Below are 16,136 nucleotides of genomic sequence, written 5' to 3'. Positions count from 1 at the left end.
ATTATCATAATGTCACTTAATACTGGTCATTTTTCAAAATTTTCAACTTTTCTAAATAAAAATTAAAAAAACGGAAAAATAATTTTTCTCAATGCTTTTTCGGCTATTCTTAGTCGAAAAATTGGTTTTTCGTTCAATGGGACACTTTCGATTTTCTTCAAGAAAAATTCACAAAATTCTGTATTAGAAAACAAAATTTTTGAGCCTTATTGCAAGATGGGCTTCAAATAATTTCTCGTAAAAAAAATTAAAAAACTTTTTTTTCTGTAATTTTGATTTATTTTTTTTTAAGATCACGGAATTCCTTCAATCACTCTCAAAATATTGAAGGAATTCCATGATCTTAAAAAAAAATAAATCGAAATCACAGAAAAAAAAGTTTTTTAATTTTTTTTACGAGAAATTATTTGAAGCCCATCTTGCAATAAGGCTCAAAAATTTTGTTTTTTAACACAGAATTTTGTGAATTTTTCTTGAAGAAAATCGAAATTGTCCCATTGAACGAAAAACCAATTTTTCGACTAAAAATAGCCGAGAAAGCATTGAGAAAAATTATTTTTCCGTTTTTTTAATTTTTATTTAGAAAAGTTGAAAATTTTGAAAAATGACCCGTATTAAGTGATATTATGATAATTGTAATCAGAGATATACATTTTTTAAGCAAAAATCGATGACTCGAAAATGGGTGGAGATAACGAGCTAAAAATTTAGCTGAAGGCTTCTTGTAACATGTATATAAACATATTAAAAAATAAAAAGAATCGAAAAAGGTCACCGCCACAACATCGTTGAATTGACATGAAATGATCCATAGGGGAGGGTGGAGCACGACGGCCCTCCGAAAAGCCTCTAATTTAGGGGACCGTCGTGCCCCACCCTCCCCTATAAATTTTAGAAAATAAAATCAATGGCTTGAGAATCTCTCTGTATCAAATGAATGTACCAGTACAATTTGAAAACAATAAAAATCCCAAGAGACTTGGTGAAAAACGACAAAATAATTTTATCCACACATGCGCCGAAAGTTCAACTTTTCAAAATCGGAAGGTTGAATTTTCGGTGCATATGTGATGATAGTATACATTCCACGGGACTGAAATTAGACCACCTCTAACCGGGTACCCTCGTCTTTGGCTCGAGTGACGATTCTGCTGCGGTTTGAAGTTGTCTACTTTGCCTCCTCGAGTACATAATATACTATTATATATATATTTATAATTATATATATATATCACTGCACATATAAATATTTGTAAGAATGTATTTCATTCTAGATTAGAAGGTGTACTAGCAGTTTCGCAATGATTTGCGTTGGAATCGAATACCGAATATGCCATGTGCTTCGAATAGTATATATTCCATTCGAAAACTATGTCGTTCAGAACCTTTCCAAAACATCAGGCACCAAAGATTACATCAGGTTTCTGAAAACCCTAATGTAATTAATATGGTTCCCCCAGAAAAATAAGTGCAGTCAAAAATAACTCCATGAACAGACGGTTTAATAAGCCACGATTGAGAAGCCCAAGAGCAGTTGTCAACCCTGCGTCGAGAGGGTTGATGACCGGCGATCGAGAAGCCCAAGAGCAGTTGTCAACCCTGCGTCGAGAGGGTTGATGACCGGCGATCGAGAAGCCCAAGAGCAGTTGTCAACCCTGCGTCGAGAGGGTTGATGACCGGTGATCGAGAAGCCCAAGAGCAGTTGTCAACCCTGCGTCGAGAGGGTTGATGACCGGCGATCGAGAAGCCCAAGAGCAGTTGTCAACCCTGCGTCGAGAGGGTTGATGACCGGCGATCGAGAAGCCCAAGAGCAGTCGTACACCATCCAGACGGAGAGTTGACGACCGCCGAGTGAGCTTGCGGAGAAGTCGACTACCGTCTAATCTGAGGGTCGACAACCCCCAACAGAAGTGCGCTCGGGTTGTACAACCCTCTATAAACGAGGTCGTTTTTTGAACATTTACGACCCATCGGGTCGACAACCCTTCAATTGAAGGGTCGCTGAGTTGTCAGGGTAAAAACTACTGGGCGGTATTTTTTCAGAACCGCTGCATGAGGAGGGGGTAGGGGAAGAACCTAGAGCGAGCACCTCGGCAGCCCCGGCCGAGCCGATACCGCAGCATTTTACCATAGGATATCGGCAGTTTTACGATGCGGTGAGTGACGAAGAAGAAGAGGCTCTCGCTGAGGCGACGAGAGCTGTGGAGGAAGCGGATCTAGAGCATCAAACCGCCCTCTACCGTGCGTATTCAACTCTATTTTGGCATTATTATCCGCGGTTTTCGTTTTTAGATATAAAAACTACTGGAGCGGTATTTTTTCAGAACCGCAGCATGAGGAGAGGGCTGAGGAAGAGCCTAGAGCGAGCACCTCGGCAGCCTCGGCCGAGCCGATACCGCTGCAGCCCGAGTCTGATGACGACGAGGCGTCGACTATTCTCAACCCCTCCTTGATGTTTAGCGATCGGTCTGATATACTGGGTAAGCATAGTCGTACAGTGATAATAAAATAAAAATAAACCGCGTTAATAAACAGAGATTATGAAATAACCCAAACAGCTGTGTACCGGCAAGCCAGAGCTAACGATGACGACGGAGCGATAGCGGGTCCATCGTATCACCACCATCGTCAGCAGGAAGATGACCTCGTACAGACCGAGAATCAGCTGGGGGTGTATCCGATGGATGCTCAACAGGAGGAAGAGGAGGAGGAGGAGGAGCGTCTAAACGAGGAGCAATTAGACGCTAGACGCTTCGGCCTATGGTTTCAACAACTGATGGAGTGTGATTCAGGTAAAGAAATAATGCCGTCTTCTCTCTCTTTCTCCCTCACTCGCGCGCTTTCTCTCTCTTTATCTCTAGCCCTTGCGGTATATACAGGATATGTTTAAAAAGGTTTTGTAATATTTACCACAGGGTACTCGTCAGTTGACTCGTCAGCTGACTCGTTATTGGCGTACCGCGATTAGTACCAGGTACACTAAAGTTACAATATGCCTTTTTATCGACGATCTCTACTCTATAACTCACGCCTTTGTTTGATTACAGATATGCAAACGGGCGGGGGAAGAACGCGCAATACACAGGGGAATGAGGCTTTCGGGGATGTGCAACCCCCGGGAGGGCGGATCATCATCACACACGATACAGCCCGTTATTTCAAACGTTTTCAACTACGTGGTCGGGAGATAACATTGCGTATCCGCCAACCTCACGCTGGTACAAACGTGACAGCATGGCTTGAAGGAGCATTCCGCGATCTTCTGACGCATCTCACGAGTCACTGTGAGGGTGGTGACTACGCGGGGATCTCGTTCTCCGCGAGCAGCATAGCGCACGGCTCCGTTTGGCTTTCATTCCGTCCTGTCCGCGTCTATACATTTGTAGATATCTGGCAATTAATAACAAACATAGCTCAAAGTGCAGCGTCTCTGGATATTGATGATTCTTTCCATATAAAAGTATGTATCGTTAAAGGCTTGGAGGGTAGGGGGAGAAAAGGTTTGACACACGAAGGTGTTGCTAAAAAATCAATTTTAACGATTCGAAATACCGACAATCTGTGTCTGCCGCGCTCGTTAGTAACAGCACGCGCGTACGCGGAAAGGGGTGAGATACGCTCGGGGGCTCTGCATTCTACATGGCAGCGTATACGACAGATTAACGGGTCGCTTCAAAAAGAGGCGGCACTTGAGCTCGCGAGAAGCGCAAATGTTGTTATACGGCCCGCTGGCTGTGGTATGCGCGAAATTGTTATATACCAGAATTATTTGGCTCGCAAGGAGTTAGCTATCGTGGTTTTCGAGTTTTCGAGTTTTTGACTTTGGGGCGACGCGAAAGACCGGTGTTTGACGGTACACAGACGGTTATGGATACAGTAGGCTCAGTCCGGCACACGTTATACATTCTGTATTATGAGCGGTCGCATCATTTCCAACCTATCTTGAATGTGCGTGGCGCTGTAGGCAGCTTAAACTTCTGCGCAATCTGTAATACCCGTTCTCGCCGGGAGCATAGATGTTTGAAAAAAAAATGCCCTCGCTGCCTTCAAGCACCGCCCTGCGCGCTGGGCGCAACTGCCGCGATCAGATGCGAGACAAGTAACCGCGATTTTTTTGGGGAACAATGTTTAGAAAATCACAGTTCTATTACCATCCGTCGTAAACGCAGGGTAAACACTGTTTGCGAGTCTCTTCAGCGGTGCCGTAACTGCTTTCGCGCGATAAGACCTTTAGAGAAAAAGACGCATGTGTGCGGGGAGGGTTTCTGTAAAACGTGTAAATCGCAGCAGCCCTATAATCACCTGTGCTATATGAGGCCTATTCGCGCCGATGAGAGGTCAAAAGAGAACATATTCATATTCTATGATTTTGAAACGCAGCAGTGTACGCCTGTAAAAGGTGATCCTGCAACACGTTTTCACGAACCGATCTTTGCGTAGCTCAACGCTTCTATAGACGCGCCGTGCGAGCATTGCGGGGATCACGAGTTTATATTTAGGACGAACCCTGTGTGTCAACTTGTGGAGTTAGCTATGCAGAGTATCCCAGGCTTCTCTCGCATATTTTTAATAGCCTATAACGCCGGTGGCTTCGACGCCCAGTTTATCCTGCGCTACTTCATCGAGGAGAAAAAAACACAACTCCCGTTTTTAATAATGAACGGCACTAAAATCATCATAATGCGCGTTGTCGTGTTTCTCGACAGCTTGAACTACTTTCACATGCCTCTGAGTGCACTGTCTAAATCTTTCGGTCTAAAAGCTGCTCTCGCCAAAGGATCTTTTCCGCATCGGTTCAATAGACCAGAATATCAAAATTATATTGGGCCGATGCTGCCCGCAGTCAATTACTCTCCCGACACTATGCGCCCGGAGAAACGCAAGCGTTTTTTTGCATGGTATAACGCGTTAAATAATGCCTCTTATGTATTTAACTTTTCAAACGAGCTCATAACCTATTGTAAAAACGACGTTACGATATTGAGACAAGCCTGTTTAGTTTTCCGGAAAATGTTCATGGACAGCGGACGCGTTTGCCGGTTTAGCGAAAACACAACAATCGCGTCCGCCTGCTTTCAAATCTTTCGAAAAAATTTTTTAAAACCTAACACGATCGGTATTATACCTACGGGTGGTTACAGATGGGCTCACAATCAGTCAAAAAAAGCGATCTCTTGGCTCGTGTGGCTGGAGCATTTTTTAAATCGTCGTATCATTCACGCAGGACGCTCGCGCGAGTTTAAACTGCCTCAAAATTTATTAGTAGACGGCTACTACGAAACACCTGGTTCCACCCACGTGTTACAGTTTCGCGGTTGCTATTGGCACGGGTGCTTGAGCTGTTTCACTGTAAACAGAGACCGTAAACAAAGCGACGGTGATACATTGAACGAGCGTCTCGAGAGAACAAACGCTATATCGCAGAGAATCCGCTCAAGCGGCTACACGTTAACCGAGATTTGGGAGTGCGCGTATGACCGGATGGTAAAAGCAGATTTAGAGATGAGCCCTTTTATGAGTGATCACGCTCTAGTTCGAGCGGAGCCTCTCAATCCGCGCGATGCTTTTTTCGGTGGTCGCACGGAAAACATGGTCACTCTGTACGATGTAAAAGACGGGGAGCAGATACGATATGTTGACGTTTGCTCGTTGTACCCATATATCTGCAAGTACGGTAAATATCCGGTGGGACATCCAACGGTATACGTCGGTGACGAGTGCAGAGCGTTGACAGGTCCCGAAAATAATATCAGTCTTTCCCGCGTCGAGGGCCTTGTTAAATGTACAGTGCTTTCACTGCAAAATCTTTATCATCCGGTGCTGCCGGTGCGAATGCACCAGCGCCTGTTATTCGGGTTATGTTGTAGCTGCTGCGAAACAATGAACCAGGACGCGTGTCCTCATGAAGACCCCGCGGAGCGTGTATTTAGCGGTACTTGGGTGGTGGATGAATTGCGAAAAGTTATTGCGTGCGGGTATAAAATATTAATCGTGAGCGAGATTTGGCAGTATGAGATAACGCAGTACAACCGCGATACACAGGAGGGGGGCCTTTTCACCGGGTACATAAACACTTTTCTTAAAATCAAACAAGAGGCTAGCGGTTGGCCCGAGGGTTATACAGGTGACGAGGCTGCCCAAGACCGTTATATAACTTCTTTTAAGACAGCCGAAGGGGTTCAGCTGGAACGTAGTGCGGTAGCGAAAAACCCGGGGCTGCGCTCGGTAGCCAAACTTTGTCTTAACTCTTTTTGGGGTAAATTTGGACAACGTGAAAATTTACCTCAAACAGAAATAGTGTCGACACGCGAAAAACTTATGGAGTTTTAAAATCATGTGTCTGTCTCCTATCCCGTTTCTTTCGGCGAAAATTGTACGAGTGGTGACGTGGGTCGGATGTCAGATTTCGCTGACGATTAGCGCTGTTGTCTCTAATGCAGCTGCAGAGCGTTCAACGCTTATCGTCAGTCGGCGCTCAAGGCTTGAGACTTTACGTCGATCGGGAGGCATCATGAACATCGTCGTTGATATACAAGGCCTGAAGGATAAATATAACTTCGTGCCTAAAGAAATTGCCGTGGTTTCTGTGAAAACATCTTACTTACAAGGAAAGGTACTTTAGTGTCCGCCTCCGATTTTGATAATTTTTTTCTATGTTATAGTCCATCCAAAAATAAGAGACACGTATTTTTTTTTATCGGCCGAAAGTTATTTTTAAGGGGTGAAATCAACCCTCAAAGTTCGGCATGTTTTGCGTCTGGTAGAGTGTTTCATATAGAAGCACTCAACCGATCGAAACGAAACCAATTGCAAAATGTTTGGCATGTCAAATAACCCATATGACATGTCCATCTTCTTATGCACCCTTACGGCAAAGGGATGAACCACCCCCGAATGTTCAGAATTTTTTCGTATAACAAAAACTTACAATCCAATTTTAATAACACAAACGACATTTTGCAGAGCAAAAAAAAATAAAATCGACGTGTTTTCGGGTTTTCCTCAGATCAAAAAAATTGAGGGGGTAAAACACCCTTAAAAGTTCAAATTTTGTTTTGAGCACTGGCCCCTTCCAGTTTTAGTATTCTTTTCATAGAATGTAGCTTATCAAAAAATAAGAAACACGTATTTTTTTTTATCGTCCGAAAGTTATTTTTAAGGGGTGAAATCAACCCCCAAAGTTGGGCATGTTTTGCATCTGGTAGAGTGTTTCATATGGAAGCACTCAACCGATCGAAACAAAACCCATTGCAAAATGTTCTGCATGTCAAATAACCTGTATGACATGTCCAACTTCTTATGCACCCTTACTGCAAAGGGGTAAACTACCTCCGAATATTCAGAATTTTTTCGTATAATAAAAACTTACAATCCGATTTTAATAAAAGAAATGCCATTTTGCAGAACAAAAAAAAATGGACGTGTTTTTGGTTTTCCTCGGATCAAAAAAATTAAGGGGGTAAACCAGTCCTAAAATCTTGAATTTCACTTTGCGAATCGAAATGTTTACAATCCAATTCATATGGTTCCTTTATCATTGCGTATCGACTTATATGTTGAATAATATTTATTTCACATATTCATTGGCTGACATCATAATCGTATAGGGAATCGAATACTTTGACATGCTTTACGTGAGAAGTGTTAGTTTTCGTTCTATTTATATAAGTTTATATTTTGAATGATTTACGAAAACAAAATAAAACTCAAATATCGAGAGCCGCATTGACAATTCCCCGCCCAGAAGGCAAACAAAGCTGACTCAAGCCTTGCCATATTCTTATCCATATCAAGAATCGCTATAGCGGCTCGTAGCCATGTATTCTTAAAAAAGCCAGCTCGCTCAGCCTAATGCTTGAGAGATATCCGAAAAAATAAAAAAATCTGTTTTTGTGATGATGTCAGATTAAGCCACCCACTCAAGATGAAGAAGCTAAAACTGACTTTATATTACTCCAGAAGTTTAGTTGCTGTTTAATTATTTATCTATCACTATCGTGTCCGCTATTGTGAATAACGTGTTGTCATGAACATGTCTATCAACCCAATGAACGTAATAAGACTGTTGCTTCTTACATTTGAAGTAATGAACATTCCTGACAGTCCTGTTAACAATAATGAAGTGGAATTGAAAGAAAGTTTCGAGAGAATTCTGAAGGCTTCTATGGCAGAGTTCAATCGGTTAGAAATCGTGGAAGATACGACATTAGATTTTCAAGAACCGTTTAAAGATGTCATAGTAGAACCTGTAGAACGAAAACTAACACTTCTCACGTAAAGCATGTCAAAGTATTCGATTCTCTATACGATTATGATGTCAGCCAATGAATATGTGAAATAAATATTATTCAACATATAAGTCGATACGCAATGATAAAGGAACCATATGAATTGAATGTCAACATTTCGATGCGCAAAGTGAAATTCAAGATTTTAGGACTGGTTTACCCCCTTAATTTTTTTGATCCGAGAAAAACCAAAAAACACATCCATTTTTTTTTGCTCTGCAAAATGGCATTTCTTTTATTAAAATCGGATTGTAAGTTTTTATTATACGAAAAAATTCTGAATATTCGGGGGTGGTTCACCCCTTTGCCGTAAGGGTGCATAAGAAGTTGGACATGTCATATAGGTTATTTGACATGCAGAACATTTTGCAATGGGTTTTGTTTCGATCGGTTGAGTGCTTCCATATGAAACGCTCTACCAGATGCAAAACATGCCCAACTTTGGGGGTTGATTTCACCCCTTAAAAATAACTTTCGGCCGATAAAAAAGAATACGTGTTTCTTATTTTTTGATAAGTTACATTCTATGAAAAGAATACTAAAACTGGAAGGGGCCAGTGCTCAAAACAAAATTTGAAATTTTAAGGGTGTTTTATCCCCTCAATTTTTTTGATCTGAGGAAAACCCGAAAACACGTCGATTTTATTTTTTTTTGCTCTGCAAAATGGCGTTTGTTTTATTAAAATCGGATTGTAAGTTTTTGTTATACGAAAAAATTCTGAACATTCGGGGGTGGTTCACCCCTTTGCCGTAAGGGTGCATAAGAAGTTGGACATGTCATATGGGTTATTTGACATGCCAAACATTTTGCAATTGGTTTCGTTTCGATCGGTTGAGTGCTTCTATATGAAACACTCTACCAGACGCAAAACATGCCGAACTTTGAGGGTTGATTTCACCCCTTAAAAATAACTTTCGGCCGATAAAAAAAAATACGTGTCTCTTATTTTTGGATGGACTATAACATAGAAAAAAATTATCTAAATCAGAGGCGGACACTAAAGTACCTTTCCTTGTTAGCACACTGGGTCATATCACCGCCTCACGCTTATAACGTGCTGCCTCCTAGTATGAAACAACAAAACACGTGGCTAAAGTGCAATCATCACGGTATAGACTGGTCCGAGGGTGAAACACCTTTACGTGCGGTCGAAGCTACTTTAAAGCAAATCGCGGTACAATCCGATCGCCTGTTTACAAGAGGGTCTGATGCAACCGCATATTTGACACAGCTAACAGACTGCTTCGTTATAAATCTAGAGGAGGACGAAGAACCACCGTCTCGTAACCTCCCCGAGAGCAGCACTTTTTGCATATTTCACGGCTTACTACACAAAAATACCTCGTTCAAGTGTGCTCTCAATGGCGCTGTGAGATTAAAAAAATGGCTTTCTCATAACGATCGTTCCATCGCCTTGTGGGAGTACAGAACCACCACGTCCTGGACTGCTGGTTTATTAACGGTGGAGCAACGGGAAGAGGGAAAAGCAACCGGTATCAAAAAATCATCCTCGTAAAGACGCGCATTGCCGCTGATCTCATCCTCACATTTCGTTATCTTATAAATGCTGACTTATGCTAGCGACGGTCGGGGTCATGGTAAACCAATACCTCCGCCAAGGTATTGGCGGATTTCTCCCACCAGATGCTGCATCAAAAGATTGTTGTCAGCTCTTTTCTGCATTCGAGGTAGGGATATGGATCTATCAAACAGGAGGTTTAAATCATTTGAGCTCTCTGATGATCAGACAGTGCTCCCAAGCCGCCGCATAAGTAAACGACGTGAATTGAGAGTACGCTTAGATATCTTTTTGCACGATATTGCAACGTTTAAAGCAAGAATACGCGACATTTCAGAACTCCGCGCTTTAACAGTGGCCATAAAAAAACTCGATCTGAACAATGGATTTCACGCTCGTCAATCAAACGGGCCTTTTGGAGTCCGTCCGCCCCGTCAAAAAACTGGCCGAGCTTGAACTCGCCAAAGATTACCGCATCACATGTATTCGAATCGTCGAAACGAAATGGGGCAAGCGAATTGCCATGCACGTGGACAGCACATTTACATGCTTCCTACCGACAAGATTCGTCAAAGTTTTCGAAGATGCGAGCGGTTTATTCCAGCAGATGTGCGAAGCAGCCTCAAACAAAAAATTAATCATGCTGTACCACGGCACGAAATTCAACAGACTGGAGTTCAAACCTGCTGAAGAATGATCATAAACAGGTATGGGGCAAAAACTCATTTATCAACCATCTGAACACTCCCAAATGTACACGAGCCCCTCTCACATTATGGTATCTCTATCGCTCCAGTTACAGCATCGTCTGACCATCTAAGCAACACACCTCGTAAACCACCACTCCATGGTTATCGACGCCGTCGTGAAAACGACCGAAACAACCAAAAATATCCACCAAAAAATATCCACAAAAAAATACCCCCCTACTACTATATGTATTGTGAATTATGTACCATATTATAACCAAAATTGTAAAAATTAATAAGAGCTGAAATATATATATACGGAGAAAAAAAAAGGTGGCACACTATGGCGACACGCTTACCCCCCCCCCCCCCCCGCAAACCTCGCGCCCACAACGCCGGCCGCTCGGCCTAGTGGGGGAAAGGAGTGGGGGTTGCCATAGTGTGCCACCTACTACTTTCGTATGACACTACACTCAACAAGGTCTCCATTAATTAAACACCCTCTATCGTGTCCTGACTCAATTACATTAAGAAACGAGAAAATCAAGCACGTTTCATTTGGCGCCCGACGTGGGGCACGATAAGGTGAAAGAAAGACCTGTCCGAAGTTAGTCACACGAAATCACGAACGGATCTGGAAACAAATAAATACTCCGAATGAGAAAAATCGACAAAGTTAAATTCACCCCCGAGATCCGCTGCGAATATTACCATAGGATCGGAGTCACAATGTCCGAGGGGGAGAAAATGGATTCATTAGCGTGGGAATCTACAACAGCAGATGCTTTGTTAGTGCAAGCGAAAAACAAACCAGAAATGGGGAGATTATCAAACATAACACCTCCTAACGGTGAAGGGGTAGAACTGTGCGAAGAAACATTTGAAATTGAAAAATCGAATAAAGATCCTCAGGAGGAGTTAGACGAAATTATCAAGCTACTCGCTCGAGAAGTGAAAGAATTAAAAAGAGAACAGGGCTTAGAAAGATTGATGCGACAGGAGCAATGGAAGGAAGCAGACGAAAAGTGTGTCCTTAGATGCCAACAAGTGCGCGAAAAAACTACGAATGATTTCCGTGAGGAAATCGAAAAAGTAAAAATGCAAGCAGAACGCATGGTCACAATCGCTCAAGGGACGATGAACGCCCAAATAGAGGAAAATGAACAAGAAAGAAGAGCTGAAATCGATAACTTGGAAACAAGACTCCAGAAGGGAATTTCGAGCATGACTCAGGTCTCAACGTTGGCAAAGGAGATTCGAGGCATCGTCAACAAGCATGGGCAGCGAATCACAAGATGTGAAGAAGAATTAACGACACGACTATCCCAGACAATGAATCTAAGTAATGGGGGACTAAACGTCAGTCAAGCGTATACGGCGAAACAAAAACCACCCACTTTCAGCGGCAACGGAAAGGAAAGACCAATGCAGTATCTTAAGGAGTTTGAGCAGTTCTGGAAGATAACCGGAAACACAGACCTCCAGTATGTCATCGGGCAATCCTTGAAAGAAGCGGCAAAAGACTGGTGGAGAGTAGTAGAGGATCAAGTCCAGACGATTGAAGATTATAGTCGAAGATTCCAAGCGAGATACTGGAATACGGAGATACAAGACAAAATCAGCAGGAACCTAGAATTTGGGGCGTACGAATGGGATGGGAAGAACTCGACAAGAGCAGAATATGCTACTAGAATCTTCGGAAACGCCAAAGATCTGCAAAAGAATCTGAGTAACTCCGACATTATCAGATACTTGGGAAACCACTTTGAGGAAACAGTACGATCCGCGATACAAATAGGCACCATTCAATCGATCGAATCTTTTCTGACATTTTTGGAACGTCTGGATGGCGCTGGCCCATTAAATGCTCAAAGAACATTCCCAAAACCACCCCAGGGAACACAAGAGCAAGATAAAAACAAACCATGGGCGACCCCACCGATGGGACACTCAAAATTCAACCGACCACTACGGAAATGGAACCCAAACTACATTCCTGGAAATCAATGGGGACAAAAACCGTGGCAAGAACCCCAACAACGACAACAACAATGGCAGCAATCGCAAATACCACAACAACCTCACCAGTGGCAGCCACCACTTAAAACATGGCCGAATGCAAATTCAAACCAATGGGAAAATGTGGGAACAAGAGAGGCGGCCCAACCAACAATGAGAACAAGTCCACCAATCGAAAACCCTATGCCAGGGGGACCCTCCTGCAAGCAACCTAACCCCTTCGTCAAACAGGACCAGGGAAACGCATAGATGTTGCGCCCGAAACGATGTCTTTAGAAAAAAAGACAACACGAGGCGCAACAGAGGAGGAACTGGTGAAAGCAGCAATAGACGAAGTAGAAGAACGACAAAGAAGAAACCGACAAAAACGGGAGAGAAAAAAGAAAAACAAGAAGGCACTCTCGGGAGATCGTGAATTAATCACCCTAGAGATCATTGAGAGGAAAAGAAACAACATGAGAGGTTGGTCAGAGAAATTCTATCAACAAGAGCAGGATATGAGAATCTCAGAGACAACATACGAGAGTCCACGGGAGTACCTAATGGAAGAGGGACTAATCAAACTAGAAAACAACGAAAGATATCCCAAATGCCCGGTTTTATCGATCGAACTAGAAGGCATACCTGCCGAGATGTTAGTCGATAGCGGGAGCGAGGTCTCGTGTATATCCGAAGATTTCTACAAACGAATGGAAAAAACTTTCAAAAATTGCCCACGATTGCCAGTTGTAGGAGGGGAGGTCAAAGGAGCCTTCAGCGGCAACAACAGCCGCATAAAAACCCAAATAATGGTAGAGGCGGAAATTCAGGGTACCAGAGGCACTTTGCAACTAATGATAGTACCAAAACTCCGACGAGACGCGCTCTTGGGAATAGACGGGATGATCCAATTAAAAATTGAGATAGACACTACCCGAGGCCAAATATTAGTTGAAAAAAAAGCTGTGCTGCGGCTATGTGAGGGGATATGGATCAATCCGGAAAACGAAAAAGAAATGAAAGAAAAGCATACAGAAATCTCAGCGATGAATGTCAAACCCGCAGATGTATGCGAGGATGAAGAAATCACGGAACAACAAGTGGATCAAAAAATAGCTGAAAGCGAGAATATACCACCAGGAATCGTGGGACCGTTCAAAAATCTCATCTTCCGGTTCCGGCATTTATTTACGAAAAGGCCCGGAAAGATGTCAGCCTATGTGCACAAATTAATCTTGAAAGACCCCGAGCCGTACATGCATAGATCTTACCCGGTACCGATGCAATATCGGAGTAAGGTAAACGACGAAATAAACCGAATGATCGGACACGGGGTCATTGAAAGAACAACGAGTCGATTCATAAATCCTCTGGTGACCGTAATAAAAAAGGATGGGTCAGTCCGGCTGTGTCTCGATGCGAGACAACTAAATAAATATCTGGTAGAGGACCACGACTCGCCGCCTCCCACCGAGGAAATATTCCAAAGATGTGGAGGAATAAAAGTCATGTCGAGCTTGGACATGACCAGTAGTTTCTGGCAGATCCCACTCGAGGAAGAATCACGAAAATACACAGCCTTCGTACATGAAGGAAAATGTTACCAATTCACGGTAACCCCCTTTGGTTTAAAAACAAGTACGGCGAGTTTAATAAAAGGACTGGACATCGTCCTACAGGATTTGGGGGACTCAGTTATAAACTTCGTCGACGACTTGTTGTGTGTCTCATGGGATCCGGTTGATCACCTCGGGCACCTAACACAGCTGTTCCAACGAATTAACTTGCATGGAATGACCCTGAACTTTAAAAAGTCCGCATTTTTTCATAAGGAAATGCCCTTCTTGGGCCATGTACTAACAATTGATGGAATAAAGCCACAACCAGACAAGATAAAAGCGATCCAGGAATTCCCAGCACCCAGGAATTTGAAACAATTGCGAGGATTTCTGGGCCTAATAAATTTTTACACCAAGTTTACCAGCAAACATGCCGAAAAGACGGTGCCACTACTCGAATTATTAAAAAAGAACGAAGCATGGGACTGGAATGAACGCAGACAAAAAGCGTTTGACCAAATCAAAAAGCTCTTTACGGAAAGCGTTACTCTCCGACATGCCGACACAACGAAGCCATACGTGCTAACGACCGATGCTAGTGAGTACGCTCTGGGCGCAGTTCTGGGACAAGAGGATGAGGCTGGGGAAATGGGGGTCATCTCATTTGGAAGTCGAACCTTGAAAGGAGCCGAGCTTGGATACACCACAACAGAGAAAGAACTGCTCGCAATTGTGTGGGCGTTACAGAAATTTAGAACGTACCTACTGGGAGCAAAGATAAAAATAATAACGGACCATAAAGCACTCATGTTCTTGAAAACATGTAGATTTGTCAGCGATCGGTAATTGCGATGGGCACTGCTGCTACAAGATTACGATCTTGAAATCGAGCACCACCCCGGACATACAAACAAAGTCGCGGATATGTTAAGTCGTCCATACAACGTAATGAATGAAGAAGAACGAAAGAAACACAAAGACATTATCATCGCGACGATTTTGGCTGGTGAACCAAGCAAAGAACTAGAAGAAAGGATGCAAACGTTCGGAGACGTGCAGAGGGAGGACCCACGAATACAAGAATTATGGAAAGCAGTGGAGGAAAGTCCTGACGATTTCCGGAATTACAGAATCCTAAACCACTGTCTCCAGAAGCGAATGAGAAACGGAGATTGGAAATTTATGCTCCCAAACATAATTATGGGATGCTTTATTGAAGATATGCATCGTCTGTATGGACATCAAGGTGCCACAAAGTTGTTTAGATTACTCAACGAAGAATTTACGAATCCACACATGGCCAGTAAAATTAGGCACATTGTGGCTACGTGTGACAAGTGCCAAAGAATGAAGGTGCCGAACCGAACGAATTTCGCCCAAATGCAAACTATAATCCCCGAAGGTCCGAGGGATTTACTCTCCATAGACTTCTATGGACCTTTACCAACATCGATAGGAGGAGTAAAACATATCCTCGTCGTGATTGATGCATTCACAAAGTATGTGAGATTATATGCCCTAAAGAAAGCGAATACAATCACGACAATTCGAAAAATCTTTCAAGATTACATTCCGAAATATGGAAAACCGAAGCGCATCCAGTTTGATCATGGAACCCAATTTACATCAAAAACATGGAGAGACCAACTAGAAAGGGAGGGAATAAAAGGAATATTTTCATCGATACGACACCCGCAAGGAAATATTGTAGAGCGAGTCAATCGCGAGCTCGGGAGATTTTTCCGGACATTTCTGGAGGAGAAACATACAGGATGGGTCAAATGGTTACCAATAATTGAGACATGCATAAACGACCTGCACTACGAAACGACAGAATTCACTCCCACGGAGCTTCAAACGAAAAAGAAGCCCTATCGAATCTGGAAGGAATGGTTAAAAACCACGCCAGACGAGGAAATTGACCAAATGCCATACGAAGAAAAGGTAAAATTGGCCAGAGATCGAATCACGAAAAAAGGACTAGCTCGTGCTGAAAGGTTCAATATGTCACACAAAACCGTGAGTTTTGAGGAAGGGGAGCTTGTATTAGTGAAAGCCTTAAACGTATCGGATCCACAAAAA

The sequence above is a fragment of the Venturia canescens genome, chromosome 1 (genome assembly GCF_019457755.1).
Source record: "Venturia canescens isolate UGA chromosome 1, ASM1945775v1, whole genome shotgun sequence".
In the NCBI taxonomy this organism is placed as follows: domain Eukaryota; kingdom Metazoa; phylum Arthropoda; class Insecta; order Hymenoptera; family Ichneumonidae; genus Venturia; species Venturia canescens.
This window is presented reverse-complemented; position numbering follows the sequence as displayed.